Raw genomic sequence first — 26,683 nt, 5'->3', positions numbered from 1 at the left:
CAAAGTAACATGATTTGTGAGGTGTAATTATTTGTTTTGCTTGAAGTCCACCCTCTTAGTTGAAATGATGGTCATCCAGTATCATATAAACTCACCCATACTTTCATAGCATCACATTAAATCAACATACGCTGAGGATGAAAAATATCATTCCACGAGTCAAGACTAAATCAAATAGCCCACTAACAAAATTTGGCCATGCTTAAATAAGTCAGTGAGTCAAAAGGCCCCAGACTACAAATCTTCCAGTGCCACTAAGTCTGCACATCCAGTTAGAAATGTCCTAGTTGTTCTTTAGCCCAGAAGGACGTGCAGCGAATCATATTGGTGCTTGCTATGCATGTGCCAAATGCAGGTAAGACTCTGACCTTAGTGACAGCTTACTCTCATCCAGAATGATGCCCAGGTATACACTGTCTTATACAACTGCATAAGCATCTGGTGTTATTCTAGGGGGTATGGTATGTATCAGCTTCAGTGAAGATAATTGACAGCCCAACTTGCTTCACCAAGTATGGGCTGTACCATTTATCTAGAGATTATGCACACTGGCCAAAGTGCTTTCTAACCCAAAGCACTTTTTTATTCAAAATCCAGCTTCTGGACATTCCAACACAACAAACAGGCTTAAAGTAAATTCCAGACTGAATTTCATCAAGGTTGCTTTGCTCACTGATATAGGTCTTAACAATAGACTGCCAGATCTTGATTCTCTGCTGAAACCTGAACAAACTCATGTCTGAATGCACCACACACATTTATAGGTCTATTAAAAGCACAACTGACTAGGGTAAGTAGGCTGAACACAGAAGATGAGATATTTAAAGAACAGGCAGAAGAGATGATGCAGGAATTTTATGAAAGTGGATATGATGTAGGAAAAGTGAAGGGGATTTATGAAGAGGTTTGTAATGAGAGATGTATCAATAGTAACCCCATATTTATAGATGGTAAAATTAGCTTTTCATTACCGGAGATTGATAAAAGTGATAAAGTAAGATATGAAATTACTTTTAACATAAAGACCAATGAAGTAAAGAGAATTACACAAAATAATTTGATAATTTTGATGGCAATGCCTGAGTTACAAAAGATTTGTGGTGATAAACCACATTTTGCTTATAGAAATCAAAAAAGTTTAAAAAGAAAACTATGTTATAAGGACTTTACACAAGTTAGTAATAAAAAACATTATAAATAAACCAGGTACTTCAAAATGTTTTAATTGTAGCTGTCGTGTAGACATCTATTCAGAAAGTGATACCTTTAGGCATCCTCTAACTGACAAAGAATACACTTTCTACTGCTCTGCAAACTGTAATACTACCAATGTGATATAGTTAGCTATTTGCATATCCTGTCCATCATTTTATGTTGGAAAAACTACAAGAAAATTAAAAGAACTCATAGTAGAACATAAATCAGATATTAGTTGATGCGTGAATGCCAATGCCTTAAGTAAACATATTTCAGATAAAGGTCAGGAACATCAGTTTAAGTTTAAAGCAATTGATGTAGTAATTAGTAGCAGTAGAGGTGGGAATATGAATAATATAGTCAAAACTAGAGCGTATGAATGGATAGTTAGGCTACAAGCAAATTTATCACCTGGTTTAAATAATGCTGTTAGTTTGAAACCAATATTAGTTCGGAAGCAGATTGAAAATTTGTAATTAATGCTATTAAGTTTTATACATAATAGATTGAAAGTTCTTTCTTTATATGTATTTAGGCTTTTATATAGGTTTTATGTGTTTTATAACAACTGTTTATAAAAAAAAAAAAAAAGCTGTTCTTAAAGGTTTCAATGAAAAATAGGGGTGGAGGGGTGGGGGAATGAATGGGTGTTTTGTGATAGGCCGGCTGTTATCATGTGTTTCAGAAAGCTCCTATTTAAATTGTGTATTTTTATTGTTAAATTAGTAGCACTGAGGAAGGGTATTTGTGACCCGAAAGCTTTGCAACAATAAAACTTTTTGGTTTCTTCTGACATTGGATTTAGTTGGTGGTTTAAGACTCACAGTTTGTTTTGACAGATTTGACCATCTCTCGAATCTGTTTCTTTAGAGTGACGGGCATCTTTTTCCATTATTTTGTCTGTTCTTTCTTAGCTTTGCAGAGAACTTTTTTCCTGTTGTGGAATAACCTGTTTATGCTAGGGGTCCACCAGGGTAGTTTATTTTTGCCAAGGATTATAGGTTTGACTCAGACAGGGACTGCTTCCTCTATGCAGCTATGAATGTGGTCGCACAATGCTTTTGTGTACAGCTCAGAGTTTGCCTCAGTGTTATCTGGGTTCAGAGGAGTTTGACGTTTAATAAGCTGTCACTTAGTTTGTGGTGATTGGCCTTAGCAAAGTTTTTAACAGGTTTGGAGTTTGATGGCAGTTCTAGGTTAGTTTTAATAATAAAGTAGGTGATTTTGTGGACAGATCTCAAATGGGAGGAGTTAATGCATGAGAGGGAGCAGCATTCCCTCATGTTTGTGAATACTAGGTTTAGCATATTTGTACCTCTAGATGAGGAGCTAACTAGTTGCTCCACGATGTTTGCATTGACAAAGTCCAAAAACCTCTGAGCAAGTGAATTATGGGTCGTGTAAGTCTCCCAGTTTTTGGAGGTGTAGTTGAAGTCACCCATAAATATGGTGTTAGGCTGAATATTAAGAGATTCCAGTACATTTAGTTAGGAGGTGTGGTTTTCCAGGCTCATGTTAGGGGATCTGTAACTAGCAAGGATATGATAGAGGGTTGCACCTATGATTAGTTGGGAATGGAGCAGCTTAAGCGAGTCATATTATTGGAAAAGTCTAGTAGTGCATTTGTCCTTTATTAACTCTGAGACACTTCCTCCCTTTGTTTTATCCTGAGTTGAGGGGATCGAAATGTATGAAAGGTACTATAGCCTTTGATAGCCAGGGTGCTTTCCATGGTTCTCAACCATGTTTCCATGTATATAATAAACCAGCTCAGCTCCCCAGACACTGCAAACTTTAATAGACTAAATGAGCAAAAAAACACATAATAATTATTATGTGTTTTTTTGCTCGTTTGGTCTATTAAAGTTTGCAGTGTCTGGGGAGCTGAGCCGGTTTATTATTTATAAGTTTATGGTGTTACATTGTGTCGGCTGGATGTTTCTATGTATGTCTGCATTCTCCATGGTGAGCAGTGCTTCCAGGGAGTATAGTTTGTTTTTTTATTTAAACTCCTAGCTTTGAGCAGCAGAACCTTTAGATAGTTGTGAGTGACTTTTATTATGTTGGAAGGATTAACAACTTGGCATGATCAAAAAAGGCACTATGGAGATATATAACATTTTTACCATTATCTGGAAGACAAGTGGTGACAAGTGCAAATTGTCTCTGGCAAAGCATTGTGGTTTGTTGATAATGCCTCCCCAGGCTGACAGATGTTTGAATCCCCTTGTTGTGATACCAGAAAATAAGCCAATTGTTGAATTCAATCATTTTTTGCTGATACTGTGACATCATCATTGGCGAATGTAAGATGCTACTCAAGGCTAGAGTCATACCTCCCAGGACACATATTCAGACAGCTCCATCATGTCTCTCTTCATATTGTCCATTGAGGTATGTGGTCATTTATGCCCACATGGACTATGACTATGTCATACTGGTACTTGTGGTTTAAAGACCAAAGTCCACGAGTGATCTGGTGGATCCTTGCTCCAGATAGACAGCTCACTTTGATCTTCTTCTTGTTTAGCCTGCTAAGAGAGATCTCAGTATGTCTTACATTGGAATCCCCAATAACTAGAATGTTTGGCTGTGTGGTGTGTTATTTTATGGGCTTGGAAGTGGAGCTACTAAGATTTTCAGACTTATTTGTTGTGTGAGGTGCTGTCTTTTTTGAGTGTGTGTGGGGGGGCATTGAGTGATGCTTTTAGGAGGGCTTAGACATTTGGGTAGATTACAAGTGAGTACACTTGCATATGTAGGTCTATGTATTTGTTCCTTAGTGTTGGTAGTAAGTGTTTTGGGTGTAATGCTGACAACCTGATTTGCATTTTTCATGTGTATATGAGAGAGCTTAGCCTCTGATGACATTTTGTATTTACTCTCACATACTGTGTTTGTTCTAAAATGAAATGGTCATCAATGAACATGAGGCAGTTACTAGACTGCCTCAGGATGCCCATATTCACCATGCCAGAAACAGAGATGACAGGGAAGCACCTATTTATTATATTATCTCCTTAGTAGAAGAGCAGGACTAGGGGAGAGTCACTTAAAGGTCTAAGTGAGAGAGTTTAGTAGCGCACTATTAGATGATGTGCATGCCCACTGTGCAAACTGTCAACTCTTTGAGCAGCTATGAACAGTGGGAAACTATGGAGATTTTTTCCTATAGAGGATTTTAAACTGGAAAGGTCTGCTTATACTGTCTTTGCATGATGATCAAATGTGAGACTTTTATACTAGCAGGATGAAAGACTTTTATATGGTTAAACCCTCAGGCTAATCATGTATACACACAATAAGCCTTCCACCAGCAGTTCCCAGCCTGGATGGCTTGAATCAGCCCTCTGATGCCACCAAAGTGCAGAAAAGCCCTTTTAATGTAAAACAAACTGGATTTGAGCTCAAGTGCAGTAACACATGCTTTATAACAAAAGGTAGAACTCCTACAGTATCAGGAATCCTTGGAAATAAGTTCACAAACACTGAGAAATGTTCCCAAATACAGATATACCAGCAGGATGAAATGCTTTTACACAGTTAAGCTCTCAGACCAATCAGATAAACACACAATAAGCCTTCCACCATCAGTTCCCAACTTGGATGGGTTGAATCTGTTCTCTACTCCAACCTGAGTGCAGGAAAATACTTCTGATGTAAAACAACATGATTTTGAGTTCCAGCACAGTAACAAATGCTTTACAACAGGAAATGTGTTTTTTTTTCTTCTTTAAATCCACCCTTCTATTTGTCTGTGTGTTCCACACATCCCCCACATCAAAATGCTTATGATGTTGACCTTAATCTAACCATAGTGTGGCATCTGACTTGAATGTTCCAAATATGGCCATCCCTAACTAATTTCTGTGACATTCCATTATTTACTGTTTCTTATTCAGCCCACCACTGGATTATCCTCTGTCTCCAGTCAGTGAGCCAGTTAATCAACTACCTTTTTAGTTTGCATCATATGCCAAGACCCATTAATTTCCTACCACACCTCTTGGAGATATATTGCTAAAGCCCTTGAAATGCAGATACATCACATATATAGTCCCAACCCCCCCCCCCCCAGTGCTGATCAGGTTATAGAAATGGATCATGCTTCTCAGGCAAAACTTCTATAGTATGAAGTCACACTTTGCTGTCTGGCATGAGATTTAATCAAGTTAGTTGTACAGGCACTATAAACATTGTAATAGTTGACGAATAACCAGCTTGAATCACATAACTAAGTGTATGAGATCCTGAACTGATTGCTTTATTTGTCATACTGGTTGTGGTCATGTCTGCTTCACTTTGCCTCACTTCAACCATCTTCACTACACTCCCATAGCCTACCCTGCTCCTTTCCATACCTCCATCTTTTCTTTTATAGTTATCTTATGACTTCCTTTCCCAGCTACACAACTAACTTTAAGTCTCTGTTCCTCCCTCTGTGAATGAAAACCCTTATCCTCCAACAATAGTTATACATTTCTTCATTATGACTCCCTATCTACTCTTTCTTAACACTATTAACATAGGACAGTAGAAGCAATACAGACACATCATATGAGGTACATATCCATATCAGTGTGTATCTTTATTTATCTTCAAATAAGTGATTATTGGAAATGTAATAATTTTTCAGTCACATATATACACATATATACATATATGTGCATACATATTCATACATACAAATATTTCATGTGCAGACAATAATGCACTTCTAGCCTGCCAGTATATCCCAAAACAGTTATTCCCATAATAAGTGCCCAGGTTGTTCTTATAAATATCTAAACTAGTGCTTGCTTTAGTGTAACTTGCTAGTCTATTCCATGCATCAGCTACTCTCTCTGGGAATCAGTTAGTACACTTCTCATTCCTATAGAATCTTTGACATAGGTTGTCTGTTGACTCTCTACTACATTTTGATAACCCACACACATTCCCAGAGGTAGTTGTCTCTAAATCCCCTACATACCTGACTAAGGTATTTTCTTAAATATCTATATGAGACACTGTACAAATTCAGATATTTTAAGTATTTTATAATAACTTAAATGTTCACATCCTTGGATACCCTTGGAATGTATTTCTGCTGTACTCTTCCCAGTTTACTCATCCTTGTTTTCTTATAAGGTTTCCATATTGCTATTCCATACTCAAGTTTGGTTCTAATATAAAAACAAACAATGATTTCATCATTTCTGATTTTTTAGATTTTTATATAACTTTTTATACGACCTATGGTTCTATAACAATCATTAACCAATTAGTTGCTGTGATTAGAAAAACTCAAAGCTGGATCTATCCATATACCCAGATCCTAAATGAATCTATAGTTTCAGTCATGGTATGATGTATTATGTAGTCATCCTTCAGTTTAGGTCTCCCCAAATCTCATCTGATTAGTTTTTGATGTATTTATCAGAATATTATTTTCCTGTGCCAAATGGTCAATTTATTAAAGTTCTTTTCAGACATGCTGGATTTGTAGCACTTGTAATCAGTTAATCATTTTCAGGTCATATGCATACAGACTGTAGAACACCTCAGATGAAAAAGATAGATCTTAAAGATGCAATCTAAGCAAGCCCAGGCCCTGAACAGAGCCCTGTAGGACACCCTGAATATAACCTCAAAGTTCATCTGTCTAACTCTTGTATGATACTTGTCATGTTCTATTTGAAAGCTATGCAGCTATCAATCTTATCAAGAGTATATCAATATCTACCTGTTCTAATTTATTGATCAGTGTTTTTTGTATGACCCTGTCAAATGCTGAAGGTTAGATCTGTATAAATTACATTGCTGCACAATTTTTCATTCATAGTTGTTATTATATTTTTATAGAACATCATGTCACAGGTGGCAAAATATCTAGTTTCAACATATGCATGCTGATATATAGTTTTAAGTCCCAACTTTTCCATTTTTGACAATAACTTTTCCAATATAACCTTCTCCATAATTTTTCCACAACAAGAAAGTTGGTAGAATTATATTGTCACAATTTAATCTTTATAACCCCATGATCACTGCACATCAAAGGTGGTAAAACCTGACATGAAATAACAATAAGTTCTTTAGGAACACAGTGTCTAGTATGTTTCATGCCCTGGTAGGCTTTCTTTAACAATCTGAAGCAACTGCTGCTCCTGAGCATATGTTGTAAATAATTTCCTTACTAATGTTGTAAAAATACTATTCTAGTCTGTTTCTGGTAAAGGTATGTCCCCAGTGACAATTATTCTTTCCTCCTGTATTTCATGCAAGAAATGTATGAATTCCTCTGGATCATTAGCAGTCGACTCTGATGATATAAACAGTTCCAACAATTGTTATATGTTCCAAGGTTGTCTTTATTGTCACAGTTACACAATCTGCAGCATTGGTGTTATCACTGAACACATAATAGTCACATGTCCCATTACAATCTTTAATCCCTATCATAACACCTCCAACCTGTTTTTTTGTTAGAATGTTTGTTGTAGTAAAAATAATCATACCCTGACAGAACTGGTTTCCAGTCATTCCAGTATAAACAGTCATCACACTCAACCATTCCACCCTAACACAACCTCCCTATGTCCTTATATAAAAAAACGCAAAATAAATAAACATAACCCTAAATAAACCCTACATTTCATCACTGGCCACTCTTCAGCTGTAATTGTCTATCAAACATTCAAAAAAAGATGATAATACATCCAGGCAAGTTTAATTTTCCAATGCACTTTATGAAGTTAATAGCCATATAGAATTTTCCTCAAACCCAATGCCAACCCACTCACATCTTTCAGAGCTTTCCTCTGAAAACAACATTCCTGCCAAATGTGAAAAGCAGGCCTTCAGACTCCCAAGCTTGACTTACTAAATCCAGGCAAAATAAAAACATATTAAATTAGATAGACTCTCTCTCTCTGGTACTAACCATCTAGTTATCATTGAATCCCAGATGCAAAATGGCAATCTCAACATTAAACTCCACTGGTTACAGTTGTGTATATGATGCCCAACCATCAGTGTGGGCACCTTATTACGCTATAAAATATGACATGGTAGCATACTCTACCTCTTTCAATGACCATCACATGCACTGTGCTTCTTTCCTTAGCACATAACTCCTCTCACTGTACTCACTTAACTATTGTCTACCATCTTTGCTTAGCTGTTCCTAACAGACTTAAACAGATGATATTCCAAGAACTACAGATATTCCAACCTTACAAAACTTATAATTCTAGAAAACTTTAACATTGACCTCTAGATTCCCAGAAATGTAAAATTAATTATTTCATTAATGACCAAAACATTTCTCAAATAATTCTTACCCAACAAATCTAAATTTCAAATGCACCACTCTGTAATTGACATCATTGCAAACAATTCCATGCCATATCTTTTAAAATATTCTCCAGCTATATGGAAAATAAGACAGACACACCAAAACTCATCAATTTCTGACCAAAATATAGCTGAACTAAAACCAGAAGTCACATTAACTAACTGGGTCCAGTCCTTAGCAACACCAACCCCACCATGGTCACTGAAATATTGGTCATCAGAACTGGTGTGCCTGCATTAGAAACACTTGTCTGTCATCTGCAGATTGTACAATGCCAAGCCCTGACTTTGAAATATCACAGAACTACACAACCTGGTAGATATGGAAAAATTCTTCAAGTCCCAATAATACAGACACATTTATTATCCTGAGAAACCAAACAGAAATGGTTATTGGAAGACATCAAATTTTCAGTCTCCATTCACAACAAACCTCCTTAGAAAAATCTCAAATACCTGGGTAAACTAATAAAGCAAGTAATTGAACAAAACTTAAAGAAAGTAAGTAGAGGAAGTCTTTATTAAATGTTCGACAGGTCTGCTTTCATAAAGAGATTAAATAGATTTTCACCTCCAGCCATTACTAATTTTATGCCATGAACATCTACCTTACCCCTTATACCATATTCTATGTCTCTGCACCAGAACATTGCCACCTGCATGGAAGTAAGCCAGAGTTAGCTTAAGACCCCTCTTAGAAATTCTTAAGCCCACTTAGGTCAATAATTTCAGTCCATTTTTTGTCTGTCATTCTTTATAAGAACACTAAAACCTTAAAAGACTATTTTTATACCACTGCCAGTCTGTGAAAGGACATGAGGGTAGGCATAACATGATCACAGTATGATTATCTGGTCAGTACTATCGCTATGGGATTTTGCATGCCCTAGAAGTGGTCCAGGTTACTATCTGGCAGCCTGAGCTATAAAACATTGGAGTACTCCAAATGAGAATAGAGTGAACACTGGATAACAGCAGTAAGGTTGTCAGCTGGCACTCTTGTTTTCTTTAACAGTTGATGAAAGCTCAGGGTCTCTGATCATGACCCTTCAAATCAATGCTAAACTGTTCCCTCCGTGTGTAGTTATACAAAGGAGCAGAGCAGCAGAGGAGTATGATTATGAATTAAAATATCACACTATCATTCTAGTAAAATGTTTTTAAAAGGTGTTTAAAAGTGGTCAATCCACGAGCAGTATGCACCAAGGAACTGCAACACAAAGCAGCCCAGCCAAATAGGGCAGCAGGTCCTGTTATGCAGGACAATTTAAACTCTACACTTAAAAGTCACAGTCAGTCAGAAAAATAACTCAGTTAAGCCTAGTGGAAGTAAACAGTGCAGGACAATAGTAAATTCAATAGCCTCGCTAGCCCAAAAGTATCCCAAGCAAACAAAATTGGCATAGTTAACAGTGTTAACAGATGAGCAGTAAATGCAACTGACAGTCTCACAGATGGAATTAAATTAAATGAAAAAAATTTCCTAAAGCATTTGGTGTTGGTAAGTAGGTCATATCTAGTTAGAACTAGTCAGTTTATTAGCAGTGTCTAATAAGGAAATGTAGCACAAAACAATCCAGCCAAAGAGGGCCTTTACCCATTAGTATATAATATTCAGTTTCTACCTGATCATTTTCATTTTATCATACTTATGCAAATAAACCTGAAAAAACATATATAACTGTAACATTTACAGAAGTAACAGCAAATGCTAAAAAAATAAGGCAAAATAAACAATTCTACAAAATATGATACTCCTTATATAATCTAAATATTACATATACAAAGTTATTAGACATTGAATACTTATATACATTGTTTATTGTCAATTGTCATCCACTTGATTCCATTCTGTTCTGCCCAATTCTAATAAATGTACGGTTGTTCTTTTGGCTAGAATGAATCTTTTAGTTATCATAGCAGTCAACATATTAAAATACATTTGATCTTTGTTACTTTATTATACATGCAATTTCACACAGATTATAATATGTGAGTATTTGTGTGCATGTTGATAAATACAACCTCCTTAAACATTTTTGAAATTGGTCTTGAGTTTTGTTAATAAGAACATAATTATTTTCACACTTGAATGTGTTTTTTATTCTGTTTAGGTATGTTTATTTGGTAAGAATATTGATTTGTGCTAAGTGCACTAATTTCCACAACTTAATGAAATTATTAGTTCTACTTAATGTCCCAAGGGGTAATATCTGGCTGCAGGATATATTTCAGTTTAGCTTTATTGTCTTAGTTATCATTTTTGCCTTAATACAGCGTAACAATATTGAGTTCAGTGAACTCATTTTTAGCTTGCAACAGAAACTGTAAATGAAATTGTCATATCATATCATGAAACTAAAGGTATTATGCTATTTTTTTAATCAAAACTTGTAATACAGACATCATCATATCAATAAAAGTTACTAATAAAAGCTCCAAGATTATTATGGGTATCTATAAAAATGACATTTTACAACCTGAGCTTTAACAAAAAAAAAAAAAGTATGTACTGTAGGTTTGTGTGTTTGTGTGTGGGGGGAAGGTTTGCGTATGTGTCTGTGTGTGGTGTATGGTTAGTGTAGGAGTTGCAATTTTGAAATTCGCACTTCTGGAGGTTTGGGATTTTAAGGTTTTGGCTTTATGATCTCTAGATTCTGAAATTCGATATTTCAGGATTTCGAGATTATAAAGTGAACCTATATATATATATATATATATATATATATATATATATATATATATATATATATATATATATATATATATAGGAGTGCTACAGAATCATGAAAGCCCAAAATACTGAAGACAAAATCCTGAGACCAAAATCCTGAAAGTTCAAAATCTTGAAAACTCAAAGTCCTGAAAACACACAGGATACCAACACTTACTATAGTCCAGCACAAGTACATACAGAAACAAATAAAACACAAACTATATTACTCTTCCCCAAGTATAAGCAGGGGGAGCAAGCCCCCCTGTGACCCCCACACCCCCTGCTGCTTAAATATATGAACTCCGAGATTGCACTTAGTGTACTGAAGTGCAATCTTGGAGTTGTTATATTTAATTAGCAGGGGGTGTGGTGCAGGGGGCTTGCCCCCCCTGCATATAGTTGAAGGGTAATATGTTTCTGTATGTACTTGTGCTGGAATATAGTAAGTGTTGGTATCCAGTGTGTTTTCAGGATTTTGAGTTTTCAGGATTTTGGTCTCAGGATTTTAGTCTTCAGGATTTGGGCTTTCAGGATTCTGTAGTGCTCCCATATATACACATATATACATGTTTCCGGTTAAAGGCTTACTGTGCCTGCTTATTTGAACTGTTTTTCTGATATTGGTGCGCCTTGTCTGCTATAGCATAGACTAGAGTCAGGCCTGCTGAATCTAGCTTTGTTTGCATAACTTGAGCACTAATGCAGGCCATCTTTTTTGGAGAAGGTTCCCTTGCACCCTAGTGGCAGGAGTGTGCGGTTAGAACTTGTCTGACTGAAGACTGCTGAAACAGGGCTCAGTTTTGAGTTTTTTACTGGTTAATTGGGTAATTTGTTTAAATCAGTTTGCTCTTTTTCTATTGTTATTAAAAAATTGCACTTTATTCATCTGCTTTTACTGTAATTGTGTTTCTTCCCACTTTATTACCTTATTTTGCTTGTGCTTCTTCTTAAAAGTTCTCAATTGTATTATTCTGTTGCAGTTATTACTGCTTGGTAGTAGCCTGATTAAATTGTAACTGTTATTCTAAGCCTTTTGGTTTAAGCACTTGGGCTTCAGACCAGTTGTTTTACATTAAGAAGGTTTGTGGACTGCATTGTTGTGGTATGACAGGTAGCTTACATCCTTCTATTATTTATTTATTTGTTATTTATTTATTTTACATTTGTTAACCGGGCTAGTCCAACTGGATACATGTCCATTTTCAGTAGAGGCCCGGGGAGATAAGCTCCACATTAAGTAAATAATACAGATCAGCATAAAAGAAAAAAAGAAGAATTTTCAAATAAGCACTTAATATTGAGAGAAGTGAGTACAGAGTTTATGACAGGAGTACAGTACTATAGAGAAAGAGAGTGCAGAGTTTAGCACAGCAGTACAGTACTATTGATACAAAGTCTAACACAGAAATACAGTCCTATTTACATAGTAAAGGGTATGACATTAGTGAGTACAGAGTTTAATACAGCAATATAGTACTATTTACATGGTAAAGGGTATGATACTCAACATACTGTATGTTAGGAATGAAGGCACAGATTTAAAAAGTGAATTCAGGTAGTCTTAAAGTATAACTTAATGCACAAGAGAGTTTGTGTATATGCATTTAAAACAGAATGTTATACTCATAGTAAAAAGATAGTTAGTCTGTATACAGATGGTAGAGTTTTGCTAATAGCCGAATGAGTATACAAAGATCAAATACAGTGATATTTCCCTGGGAGTAGGAAAGTAAAAAAAGGGGGTTAAGTGAAAGATTACTCATTCCACACAATGGGTTTTGGGTGCAAGGTATACAGTGATGTTGTACTGGGGAGTATCAGTCAGGGTTAGTACAAGGGCATAGCCATTGTGTTTTTAGGAAGATTTTTAGTTGCTTTTTGAAGAGTGGTAATGATGACTCAGATGCAAGTATGCTGGGAAGCCTATTCCAAGTCTTCCCCACAAAGTTTGAGAAAAGAGAATCACCTGCTCTGTTGTGGGATTTCTGGATGGTGACCAGTAGTTTATTTGCTGAGCGAAGAGTAGTAAGATTACCCCAGGGAGAGATGAGGCTACTGAGAATAGGAGTATTACTAGGATGGTACAGAATCTTATGCGTAATGGTGAGTTGTTGAAACTCTAGCTTATTTTGCATTTCTAGCCATCCTAGCTGTTTGAGATTTTGACAATGGTGAGTTCTAAATGGGGAGCCAGTAGCAAATCTGGCAATATTGTTATAGGAAGTGGTTAGCTTATTAAGGTTACTTTTGGAAGGATTAGTATAAATGGGGGAGGCATAGAGGAGAGTAGAGATCAGATGGGTCTGGGCAATGGTAGTTTTGGCTTCATGGGTAAGGAAAGGTTTTATCCTATATAAGGAACCAAGTTTTCTGTTCACTGTTTTAATAGTAGAGTTGATGTGTGAGTCAAAGTTAAGGTTGTGGTCGATTGTTATACCTAAGAGTTTGATAGTAGGGTCAGGAGCTATAATTGTACCATTATTGGATGTAATAGTGAAATGTAGTGGGGTGGATTTTAGAGCTGGAGTAAATAGCAATAGTTTGTTTTTTTTTGGCATTTAGGAAGAGGCATCATTGTTGGAACCAGTTTTCCACTAGGTTAAATACTGTTTTGGTGATGGATTGGAGTTCAGAAGCAGTTGGGGCTTTACAAATTAAAGTGGAGTCGTCTGCATATTGTATGCAGGTAGCCAGAGGTAGATTTATACTAAGGTCATTTATGAATATAGAGAAAAGTAGAGGTCCGAGGATAGAGCCTTGAGGGACACCCAAGGTAATAGGGAGATGTTTGGACAGCTGATTGTCCCATAGGACAGCCTGCTGTCTATTATGTAAGTAAGACTTAAACCATAGTAATGTCTGTGAGTCAAGTGAAAGATTTGAGTATGTTAAGAAGTATTTGATGATTAACCATATCAGAAGCTTTGGATAGGTCTAAGAAGAGTGCAGAGGCATTCTAAGTTGGGAATTGCTGATTGAAGGCTCAGTGTCTGTTATTCTAAAAGCGCATTAGTTCTGGTTTAAGCACTTGGGCTTCAGGCCAGTTATTTTACATTAAGAAGGATTGTGGTCTGCACTCTCGTGGGAGGAGAGGCTAGATTCTGCCCTTCTGAGCTGGAAATTTCTGGTTAAAGGCTTATTGTGCCTGCTTATTTGAACTGTTTCTTTCTGAAATGTATGAGCCTTGTTTGCTGTAGCCCAGAAGTTAGTAGTTTATTGGCCATTTTTGGGCTAATTTCTATCTCTTTTATTTCCCTGATATAAAAACCACATTTGCGCGGTTTTGCACGCTGGGCAGTGCCGGTTAGCTAGGGTTAAACTATTCCTGGCTCCACAAAGTCTACTCTTCAATTTTTCCTTTGGAACTAGACAAACTTTCAACTTAAACCATTCATTTCACAGGCCAGCACTTGCTCAAAACTCATAGCAAGCACTAATTAAGCCTAGCACTAAACCCCCCTATACTGTCCAGAAGGACAAGGTTCTCTATTCGTCCCTACCAACCAATCAGTAAAACAGCTCACTTTACCTATTCAGGCATGTCCAAGGGGCAGTTTCAGGTGTACTCTCCAGTCCAACTGGTGAATCTGGGCATTTTGAGGCAATGTTACAACTGCCTGATGTACACAGACAACCCTCTCCTCCTACCACCAAACACTAATATATGCGAGAGATGCAATTATACAGCCAGGCTGGAGGCAAAGCTCTCTCAAACCAAGACTAGAACTGATAGTCAAGAGAAGGGAAATACTTGCAACACACAATCCAGTCTCACATAGACCTATTAAACCAACACCGACAAATAACACACATAAATACATGAAAACATACCTGGAGTCTCTAAATAAAAATCTGCAAAAGCAACAGAGACCTCCAAAGCAGACATCTAAGCAACCTCCACACCCCATCACAAACTATGAAACACATACGTCACATAATTAGTGTGCCACGCAATCACAGCCCTTAAGGCAAAATAATATACCCACCACACTAGTAATAGGCGACTCTATAGTCAGGCACACTGATGTCCCACTAATTAGGCTGGACAAGGAGAAGGTTACTGTTAGCTGCCTGTCAGGTGCCAGGATCTGCCACATAACACAAGCACTCAGGCCACTCCAGAACAAGTACAAATGCGACTCTGTCATTGTCCATGTTGGTGTGAATGATCTGAGATGTACCTCCCTGGACTACATGAAAAGAGACATGGAAGAGCTCTCTGATCATGTAGCCCAGGCCGGTATGACCCTGACCCTGAGTAGCATGCTGCCCTCACCAAGAATGATGCCACAGTTTAAAGAAAAAATGATCAATTTCAACAACTGGCTAAGTTTCTGGTGTCATTCAAAGGGGATCCAGTATCTGTCTGCCTGGGATGACATGCTCGACAAGCCACGTTGCTTCACAAGGGATGGCTTGCACCTGTCACCCTTAGGCTTTCAAATACTGGCCAAGGCTTTGGCCGCCCCCATAGTGCCTTTTTTAGGCAAGGCTCAAAAGACAAACCCGCCACTGTAAATAGCACAAGTAATCAAAATCTGAGGGTAATGCTACTCAATGCCAGAAGTTTAAACCTCAAAATGCATGCACTCAAGGCACTCCTCAGTATGGAGAACATCCATATCTGTGCAGTAACAGAAACCTGGTTTAAGGCTCCAGAGAGCACCCCAGCACTACCAGGCTATAACTCATACCATACTTTTTGGCCACAGAACCCGGAACGAAACACAAAAGGCAAGGGTGTATCCATATTCATCAAGGATACTCACACCTCCAGGCTAGTGGTGCAGCACGATGCCACAGAGATCATCCATGTGCAACTAACAATGGGCAAAACTGCAGTTCAAACTGTAGCTTGCTACAGATCACCCACCATGACCCAGGACCCCCATTCCATGTTTCTGGAGACACTGGAAAATATGAAGGTTCTACCAAATGCCCTAATATTGGGTGATTTCAATTACCCAAACATTAACTGGGAGAACTACTCAAGTACTAACTCACTTGCCCAATGCTTCCTAGAATTTATAAACTCGAATGCTCTGGATCAACTGGTCAACACCCCCACCAGAGGTGACAACATATTGGACCTGGCCATCACCAACATGGTCAACCAGTGTTCCACACCGGAGGTCAACCCCTCATTGGTTAGATCAGGCCATAGACTAATCACTCTGGATATCCACATTCTGCCCCCACACCTAATCAAGGAAACTACTATGAAAACCTTTTCAAAAGCAAACTTCACATCACTTAAGACTGAGGTGGAAAGGTTCACAGCCCCCATGCTAAAGGACAATGCTGTCCAAGCTGCTGAATCCCTTACAAAGGCACTCTATGAGCACCTGCAAGAATGTATGGATTGCGTTATCCCAAGCAAAACCAAGACTCAATCCTCCAGGAAAAGGAAACCAGTCTGGCAGACCCCCTCCAATAAACAAGCTATACAATAGAAGGAGGAAACTAGTAAAGAAAAGAATAAAATCCCAAAAAGGAAAGACATCCCTGATCAGTATCAGCAACAAACTACGATCCCTCATAAAATCATCCAAGGCTAGCATCGAAAGAAAAATTGCCAAGGACTCCAAAGATAACCTCAAAGCGTTCTTTAGCTATGTCAAGAACCCAAGTGGAAACTCTCAGATCTGCTCTGAGTTACTGCAGCATGGCACAAAATACACTGAACCAACTGATATTGCCAACATTCTGGATGACAGGTTTAGGGCAAACTTCACCCCCCTCTCACCCCCTAAACGGCCCATAACCATACCAGAAGAATATAGAGCCCCAGAAATCACTGACACACAGGTTAAAACAGCCCTATCCAAAGCCAAAAACACAGATTCAATGGGACCGGACAGTGCCCCAGGCTGTGTCTTACACGAGCTCCAAAATGAACTAACCCCTCACCTAAACACACTGTTCAAACTCAGCCTCTCTACAGGTTATGTACCCATAGAGTGGTGTACAGCAACAGTTATCCCACTCCACAAAGATGGAGTCACAATGGACCCCGGGAATTATCGGCCTATAAGCCTGACTAGCCTGGTCTGCAAGGCTATAGAGCGCATCATCATGAAACTCATTAAGAGAGACATTGGGAACCTCCAAACATTGGACCCTACCCAGTTTGGCTTTGTTAAGGGCAGATCATGCCTCCTAAACCTAGTGGACTTCTTTGAGACAGTCACCAAGGCTTTAGATGAGGGAAAGGAGGTCCACACAGCCTATCTACACCTTGCAAAGGCTTTTGACACCATTCCCCATTCTAGTATTATAGATAAGCTCACCAGTCTGAACATAAACCCCTACGTCACAAGATGCGTTGCCAATTGGCTCACAGATAGAACCCACATGGTGATGGTTGCAGGCTCTAGGTCTGACTCTAAACCGGTTACAAGTGGCATCCCCCAGGGCTCAGTCCTGGGACCCCTCCTGTTCAGTATATACTTCTCAGAGGTACAGGCAAGCACATGAGGACTATGGCTGACCAAGTTCGCAGACGACTGTCAACTGGGGGCCATAATTGACTCTCCAGATGATACAGACATTCTCCAGAAGTGTCTCACTGAGATGGATGCCTGGTGTCAAAATCATGGCCTCAAGCTAAATGCCAAAAAGTACTTAGTCATCCCCTTTGGAAAAAAACAAAGTACCCGCGAGCTACCACATATGTAGTAGTCCTCTAAATACAGAAAATGTAATAAGGGATCTGGGGACCCAAGTAGATAGTAATCTCTCCTTTGATAATCATATTGCCAAGGTGGTCAGAAAATCCTTCTATGTGGGCCACCTAATCACAAAAGGGTTTACATCTAGAACAAAAGAGGTTATTGTGCCCCTCTACTCATCACTCATCACACCCATCATAGAGTATAACGCCCCATTTGGGATGTACCTTACAAGACACCTGTAACAGCTGGAAAGACCACAGAAGTACTTCAACAAGAGGATTACTGGCCTCAAACAGATGCCCGATGCAGCCTGACTGAAGAAACTCCAGCTGTACTCGGTTGCATACCACTTACTCAGAGGTGATCTCTACCTGACATACAAGGCCATATCCAACCCAGAATTGATGGACATGCTCCACCTTAAAAAAAACAAATCCCCGAGAGCCACATGTTCTAGGGATCTAAAGCTCACCACAACGATAAACAGGACGTGCTGGAGGGATAGATTTCTGTCCCAGAGACTCCTCATGCTTTGGAACAGGATTCCAATCTACATTAGGCTGAGCCACTCACTAACACACTTCAAGAGAAACCTTGACGAGTGGCTGGGAAACAAAAAATTTACTCCAGGGATCACTGCTGGACAGAGGCATAGGGAACTAATGGCTCTGCTGGACAGAGGCACAGGGAACTAATCTAAGGGGGCGGCAGAAGCCAACACATTCTGGCTACGCTTATAGATGCCCTTGGGCAGATAGCCTAGTACTTACCTATGATCCTATGAACCTATATATTTGTGTATGTATGTATATATACCTTTAGTTTCATGATATGATATGATATGATATGATATGACAATTTCATTTACAGTTTTAAACCATAGACATGTATACTTCGAATTTAAATAAATAACTCTTTCCAAAACACAACTTATAATTAAACTATTACCTATGAACCTATGAACATATATATTTGTGTATGTATGTATATATACCTTTAGTTTCATGATATGATAAGATATGATATGGCAATTTCATTTACAGTTTTAAACCATAGACATGTATACTTCTAATTTAAATAAATAACTCTTTCCAAAACACAACTTATAATTAAACTATTATATATATATATATATATATATATATATATATATATATATATATATATATTACACACACACACATATATATATATATATGTGTGTATATGTGTGTGTGTGTGTGTGTGTGTGTGTGTGTGTGTGTGTGTGTGTGTGTAGTACATTATTCAAGAGTCAAAGCCTAACATCTTTTGTCTTTACTCACTTTGATATACCCAATTCTGGATGCATTTTTCTGTAGAAATTCTTGAAAATATATATCATTTGCGTACCCTGTTATATAGGTAAAGTAACTGCAAACCAAAATATGTCTGGGATTCACAAATGTTTACCGCAAGCAAAAAGTCTTAACATATCAATTTTTCCAGTTGTGGTAATTCTTTTCATTTCTAAGACTGCCCCATTGTAGGAGTCCACAGCATGGAGGGTAGTCCTACTGGTAGAGCTGCATTCTAACATCACAATTCAGGGAAGTGGCTAATGCTGATCAACTGAGTGCTCTCCTCAAGAAATACCACTGACTCCTTATGAATGCTGCCTTGTAATTCTGAGACTCACTGAACAGTGTAAAATTTCACTGTTGGAGGAAAAAGTGAATGTTGTGAAAAGATGGCAGTTACCCTTTCACTCTTATGGAAGAGCAAGTAAATTCAGGGAAGACATGGGGATGGAGGGGTGTGTGTGTGTGTGTGTGTGTGTGTGTGTGTGTGTGTGTGTGTGTGTGTGTGTGTGTGTGTGTGTGCGTGTGTGTGTGTGTCTGTGTTTGTCTGTGAGAAAAAGCATTGAGGAATGCCTTTGCCAGTGAGATATATTGCCCAACAGGAAAAACACTGCCATCACCAGGACAAATAGTGCTAAGGTAAGCCAGAAACATGATAATGTGCTAATAATGAGGTCTTTCTCATTGCAGCCACAGCTGTCTCTGAAATTCATTTTCACGCCATTACAAAAATTGACCTGCCTGCAGTATGCAATTTCCATGAGCAGTGAGGATGTTTATGAATCCTGGGGTATGATAGAATATTTATTTGCAAATATCTACTTTTTATTGGAAAGTGACAATTACTTCAAAAATATTCTTAATGTTAATACTTTTTCATCGGAATGTTGGTATTGTAGTGACCTGTCCTGAAGTTGTCCACTCCACAGGAAGATGTAGAAAGCCTAGGCTCACTAGCTAGACTGAAGGCAGGTTCAGCACATGAAAGCTTTTTTGGGCATGGTATGTTCTGTAGATTAATCCAGCTACTTCTAAATGCTTTTGTAATGCTGGATAAAGGAGTACCTTAGATGTAAACATTATCTACTTACGTGTGTTAAATATGTGTAACTTACGTTTAATTTGAATAAGTACAAACACACCTTGCAGAATGTAGGCTACTAGTACTATGTGCATCCTGAACACTATCCCTGGGATTCAGAAATGCTGACCACAGAGTGAAAACCTTAAGTGGGAAGGTTTCTGCATTTCCATTAGGCTTAGTCATAAAGCCACTCTACCACTGAAGAGTCCCTCACAGGAGCCACAGTGCAGACAACAGCATTGTGAGTGAAACCAAATGTTAATGTAGCAATCTGGGGGTGGGGATAATGCTAAATACTCATAGGTCATCCCTGGGGATGTCTGTGGCTCTCAGTTTGCTCAGCTGAGCAATTCAGAGAATAACACAACTGACTTAAATTTTACTCGAGGAGGAAAAAGTGACCACAGTAAAAAAACAGCAGTTCAAGCAGTGCCCCATTAACTCATATGGAAATACCAGTAGTACAGAAAAGGAAGGGGTGGATGTAGGTGTGTGTGTGTGTGTGTGTGTGTGTGTGTGTGTGTGTATGTGTGTGTGTGTGTGTGTGTGTTTGTGTGTGTGTGTTTGTGTATGTGTGAATGTGCGCGTGTGCATGTCTCTAGAGGCATGCATGAATGAAGCTGTGTGTGTGTGTGTGTGTGTGTGTGTGTGTGTGTGTGTGTGTGTGTGTGCGCACATGTGCGCGCTTGTGTGTGACTGCTTTAGTGGTTGCATTAGGTAGATTAGTTAGGGAATTGAGAGTTTGGTTGTATGTATATGAATGTCTACATATTTTAGATGGTATATGAGAATATAATCTTGAATGCTTCTGTGAGTGATTGAGTGTGGGGCAGCTTGTTTACAAGTGGATGACAGTGTGTGTGTGGGAATGTCTAGGTGTGTGCGCGTGTGTGCATGCACGTTTATGGGTGTCTGAATGTGTGTGTATGTGCTCTGTGTGTGCCTGCATATAGGGGGATGCCTTTGCTGACATAATACATTGGTCTCTTGGTTGTTCACAAAGTTGTCATGATTGCTGTATTAGTGTTTGATTCAGAAACATTGTAATGAGCCAATAAAGAGGTTTTTCTCACTGAAGCAATATCCATCTCTAAATCAGATTTCTCACTATTGCACTTATTGACCAACAAGTATTAGTTTGAGCAGTGAGGATTTTATTGAATTCTGGGGTACATTTGTAAATCTGCATTATAAATTGCAGATATCATTTCCTGTACAACTGTAAATCTATCCTCTAAATTGTATATATGTTTATTTACCTTCCTACTGCTCCTTTTGGGAACCAGTCATGGCTGAAAAGATTCAATTGACCAGCCTGCTTAGCTGGTTATCAAACAGCAAATAAATACCCAAGATTTTTTTGTTAAAATGAGCCACTATGTATCCCAATATCATATGTGCAGCATGGGGGTAGCAAGGAATGGTTCCTTGAAAACTCGGTTTAGTTAAAGGTTGGGATACACCACTCCCTGACATGTATCCAACCTGCTGTGGTTAGTGATTGCTGTTGCTGGGTGAAGTATAGCACAATCGCTGTAGAGTTGGTAATATGCAAGGGTAGATAGGCTGAGAAGAAGAAATTGATAACGTCCAGATCAGTTTTGGAAGACAGTAGGGTGCTGTCCTACTGCACACTCTGACTGCAGACTGTCATCTGTGATTAGAGCTAGACTTTCACAAAGCCAGGTCTCATTGCTGGGCAAGGGGGCACCTTTTGGACTCAAACACTAGAGGAGAAATTCCTGAAGGACATCAGGGATATATCCAGTCCTCAGGTAAGCACTTTGAGTCTACACGAGATTCTGAAGGTCACATATGGCAACGTGTGCTCCTGTAGACTTCATCTCTGAAAAAAATGAATATACTGCACATTAAGGAATTATAACCTCCTAACTATATGATGTATTTTGCCAAACTCCATCTGTTATCACATATGAGGAAACTTCAACTGAGAAGCCATTAAGGTCTTGTACTCTTGTGAATCCTTGCAGGTAAATAGTAACACTTGAATACCACCAGAGCACACTCAAGAGGAAGCAAATAATTCAGAAGAGGTCAACTGACAATGAACACTAGTAGGAAGATGTAAAATGGCTTCTGTTTGTATTCCCTCATATGCATCATTGATATCTTTTCTTTTTGGATACTATATTAAATTTCTTAAATTAACCAGCATAAGGAAACTGTTTAGTACACATATATGCTAGACTTGAACAGAAATGGTGTATCGGCCTCAGACCTCTAAGAATCACAAGCTAACTTAAAGGTTTCAAGCTACTGCCATCAGCTCTTGTAACTGAGTCTACCTGCATCTTTTCTGTGAAAAATACTTTATTTTATGTATAAATGAAGCTGTGTTCCCTTTACCTGCTAGTCACACCCCTTTCATTTGCCTCATCATTCCTTGCCTTTCCCAGGCATTTCAAACATTCCCTTTGGTACCATATGTACCTAGATTATATCTCTTTTCACACAAAAGGTAAGTTTGGGTTGTCTTCATGACACAGGAAAATAAAGCATTGACTATAACTAAGGTGATGCAGGTATTATAAGCAGTTTAGGAACTTCAGCTCACTCATCTTAAGGGAGAGGTTGCGAGGCAGTCTGGTCTAAAGTAATGCTAACTTCTGATGGGATGTAAGGGATACAGCATGTAGCAAATTGGTTGGGGATGTGTGCTTGACTCTGCCAAATTGTTAATTTGCAGTAACTTTCTTCAAACTGTATGCGTGAATGTGTACACTTTGCTGTAAGGCTGATGGTTGGCAGTCAGTGGGGATAAAACTAATTAAAAAAAAAAAAGTTCAACCTCCCTTAGCATCTCTTTCTATGTTGAGCCCACTGTTTCTGCTCACATTTCTAGTTGTTTTTCTTTGCACCTGCCCCAGTACAACTACATTTATTTCCCAGTAAGGGCTCCAGAGCCATAGCAGCCTAACCAGTGCCTTGTAAAGAAGCATTATCCACTTCCTGTACTGGAATTTCAACTTACTAGATGTATCTTCAAGCATATGACTTTTTTTCTGGTGCTAGCCTTTTATGGTGAGCCTGATATTATCTCTTCCTTTATAATAATGTCTGTGTATTTTTAATGTTCTGACTCCTGTGTTTATTAATTCTGCTTCTGTTCTGCATTTTTATTGTTATGACCCTAGTGTAGCACCATACACTTGGATGGCTTGAAACTGTCACTGTTTATATCATTTCCAGTCAGCTTTGGACCCTCATCAGGCTTACCTTCCCCCATCTCCACCATCCTTAAAACCTTGGTTTAATATGTAAAGGTAAAGAGATGATCTAGTCTCTTGTCCCTTTCACAAAGTAAGGCATTACTAGTAATTAGGCTTGTACACATCACCGAGTCGTGCAGAAAACCTTTTGTCATCTTCTTAACTCAACAGAGATGCTGAACATTAACCTCTCTTCCATGTTATTTAAACACCTTATTCAGCAGCCAACAACTTAAATAGCTTTCATCTCCAGTTGCAAAATAAGTTATTCCTACTTATTTAGCTTTATTCATCACTAAAACTGACTGGCTATTCATCATACTCAAGCATCTCCTCACCTTAATTGATGGAGTATGGCAAAAATGGAAACAAAAACTTAAGACTAAGAATTGTGCCTCCTTTATAGCCTTATGTCACCTAGCCAAGCAGACAAATCACTGTCTTACATTCCCTCAATCACTTTTGGAAAAACGTTAATCTTCTTGCAGGAAGCAAATTTCCTAATAATCCCCTCTCTACAAGTATATTTTAATATGGCACAGCAAAACATTAGCAATCTACGAACAATAAACCCCACCCCTCATGCAGATCACAAATTACCCACCCCACAACCATTTACCCCCTTTCCAGATCAAACCATATATCCTAAGAAAACTCCATTCTCTACTCAAAAATATTCCCAAAGACACTACTCGTAGATCTGACAATATAAACCTGTTTCTTATATTGCTGCAGAGATAGCCTGTGCCCTATTTATAGACCTTACAAAGGTATTTGCCTTCAATAACCACTATAATCTTCTATACAAAGTAATTGAAATTGGTATCAGCCCATGCGATTGTCAGTCAAGGGTGAGAAGTGCTTTATGGATTATAAGCCATTGGTGGAGCTCATGCAAGTATGATAGGAGCTGGGATTGAGTACTGTTGTAAAACAGGATCCTTCCAATTAGAAGCTGCACTTTTTTATCAAAGGTGTACTAAAAGGACCCATTCTCGCCCCCATTCTCTAATCTATGTTCATTAACAAACTTCCTAGTAACTCCCCCTTGTCTCCCTCATCCTCATTGCAGACAACATGGTCATTTACTGATCAGGTCAGTTTCACGCCAGCATTCAATCCCAACTTCAGTCATACTTGCACAAGCTCTAACAATGGCTTATAAACTATAAAGTCCTTCTCACCTCCTCCTCCAAGACCAAAAATCTGCTTTTTGGAGTTCCAGAGAAAATTCACCAAGCATCTGACTACATTTGACTTATAGAACCATACCATAGAAACAATCTCCAGCTTCAAATACCTAGGATTATTAACTGACCAGTCTCTAAAGTTCCATTTCCACACAGACAGAGTAAGAGAAAAATTATCTTCTCTCTTCTTCTTCTTCTGAGCTCCTAAAATTCTCCCCTTTTCAACGTAACCAGCCACTGCAGTTATTGGCAAAGGAGCGTTCCTCTCTCCAGTAGAATATGGACTACCCATTTTTGTGTCTGTCTCAACTGTGTTTCTGACAATCTCTAACAGCACTTACCAATTTATTACAAACTCATCCATAAGCACCAGTGTATCATCCTAGAAAAAGTTAAATAGATACACATACAACAATCATCATATCGACCATTATGATCCCAGTTTCACTATCTACTCCAGTTCCAGACATTAACTCCCTTTGCAGCTAAATTAGAAGAAGAACACTGCATACAACCTGAGACACTGCTCATAAGCCAGAACAACTCTCATTACACCTAGAACCAAACTCCATAGCACTGCAAATGAATTCTCCAATAAGGCACCAAATTTAGCCAGATTGGGTAACAATCTGAAGCGTTGCATACCAAATATTAATTCTAAAACCATATACAGACAGCTTGTGCAGGGTAGGTTTCCCAAAATAAATAGTGACTGACAAGGATGCCAATTTCATGTCATTCATGTCAGACCTGCTTGCTTGTCTGTGGAAGTACTGTGGAGTGAAGCACCTGAAAACCTCTCCCTACCATCCCCAGAGTAATGGTCTTGTTGAGAGGTTAAGCTCTACAATCAAGTCTATGCTATGGGCATTTGCAGACCATTTTAAGCGGGAGTAGGACAAATATTTGCCCTGTCTGTTGTTTGCTTACAGAGAGGTTCCACCAGGAATCCATTGGGTTTTCACCCTTTGAGTGGCTGCATGGGCATAGGGTGAGGAGACTTCTAGATTTAATTTGAGATGAGTGGGAAGGTGAGTGTAAATCTCACAAGGAGTCTGTTGTTGCATATGTCCTAAACCTCAGGACAAGGCTCAGGGAACTCACGGACTTGGCCCAGGAAAACCTGGCAGAAGTCCAACAGCAGAAAAGGGTCTGGTATGACAGGAATGCTCGAGCTAGAGAGTATGCTGTAGGGCAGCAGGTAAAAACTGGGTTTTTACCCACAAAAAACTGGGTGCCTTGTATAGAAACAAACAATACCTAACCAAACCAGCCGGAATCTCTACCGCAACTTCCCAACTAATCTCAACCCTAATATATGCATCACCCATACTCAAAAATCATTGACAATCAGACCTAAAGAAACTCGAAACCTGCTACAATGTTGTTTGTCTTTTTGACTTTTCCCGGTTAGGGGTCGCCACAGCTGAACTCTGGTCCACTAATGATTGGCAATAGATTTTTATGGTGCTGAGTTGTCAGCCTGATGGCCAACCTTCAGCAAAGGCACACCTATTCACACATGTCTTTCAAATGCCACTCGACCACGGGGAAGACATGGAGACTCCACACAGAAGGCACTCCAGCCGAGAATCGAACAGGAGAACCTCTTGCTGTGAGGCAACAATGCTACTGCTGCACCACAGCGGGAAGCCTGCTACAATAAAATTGCAAAATTAGCATCAGGGGACTCCCACCGCAGTCACCACTGTGTCTCCCTTGGAAACCTAGACTGGCTTGAACTCCCTCAACTCCTACATCTAACCCAATTTACCTTTGCTCATAAACTTGTAAACCACCCTCTTAAAATTCCCTCACTTCATACACTTCTCCAACCCTACCAATTCTCCAGACCCCTTTGCTCCTGCAACAAAAATCTACTCCAAGTCACCAAACCCAACAACTCTGCAGGGGAAGCGCTATTCTCCTACTCCA

The sequence above is a fragment of the Protopterus annectens genome, chromosome 8.part1, assembly GCF_019279795.1.
Source record: "Protopterus annectens isolate FY-2018-M chromosome 8.part1, PAN1.0, whole genome shotgun sequence".
In the NCBI taxonomy this organism is placed as follows: domain Eukaryota; kingdom Metazoa; phylum Chordata; order Ceratodontiformes; family Protopteridae; genus Protopterus; species Protopterus annectens.
Note: the sequence above shows the minus strand (reverse complement) of the source record.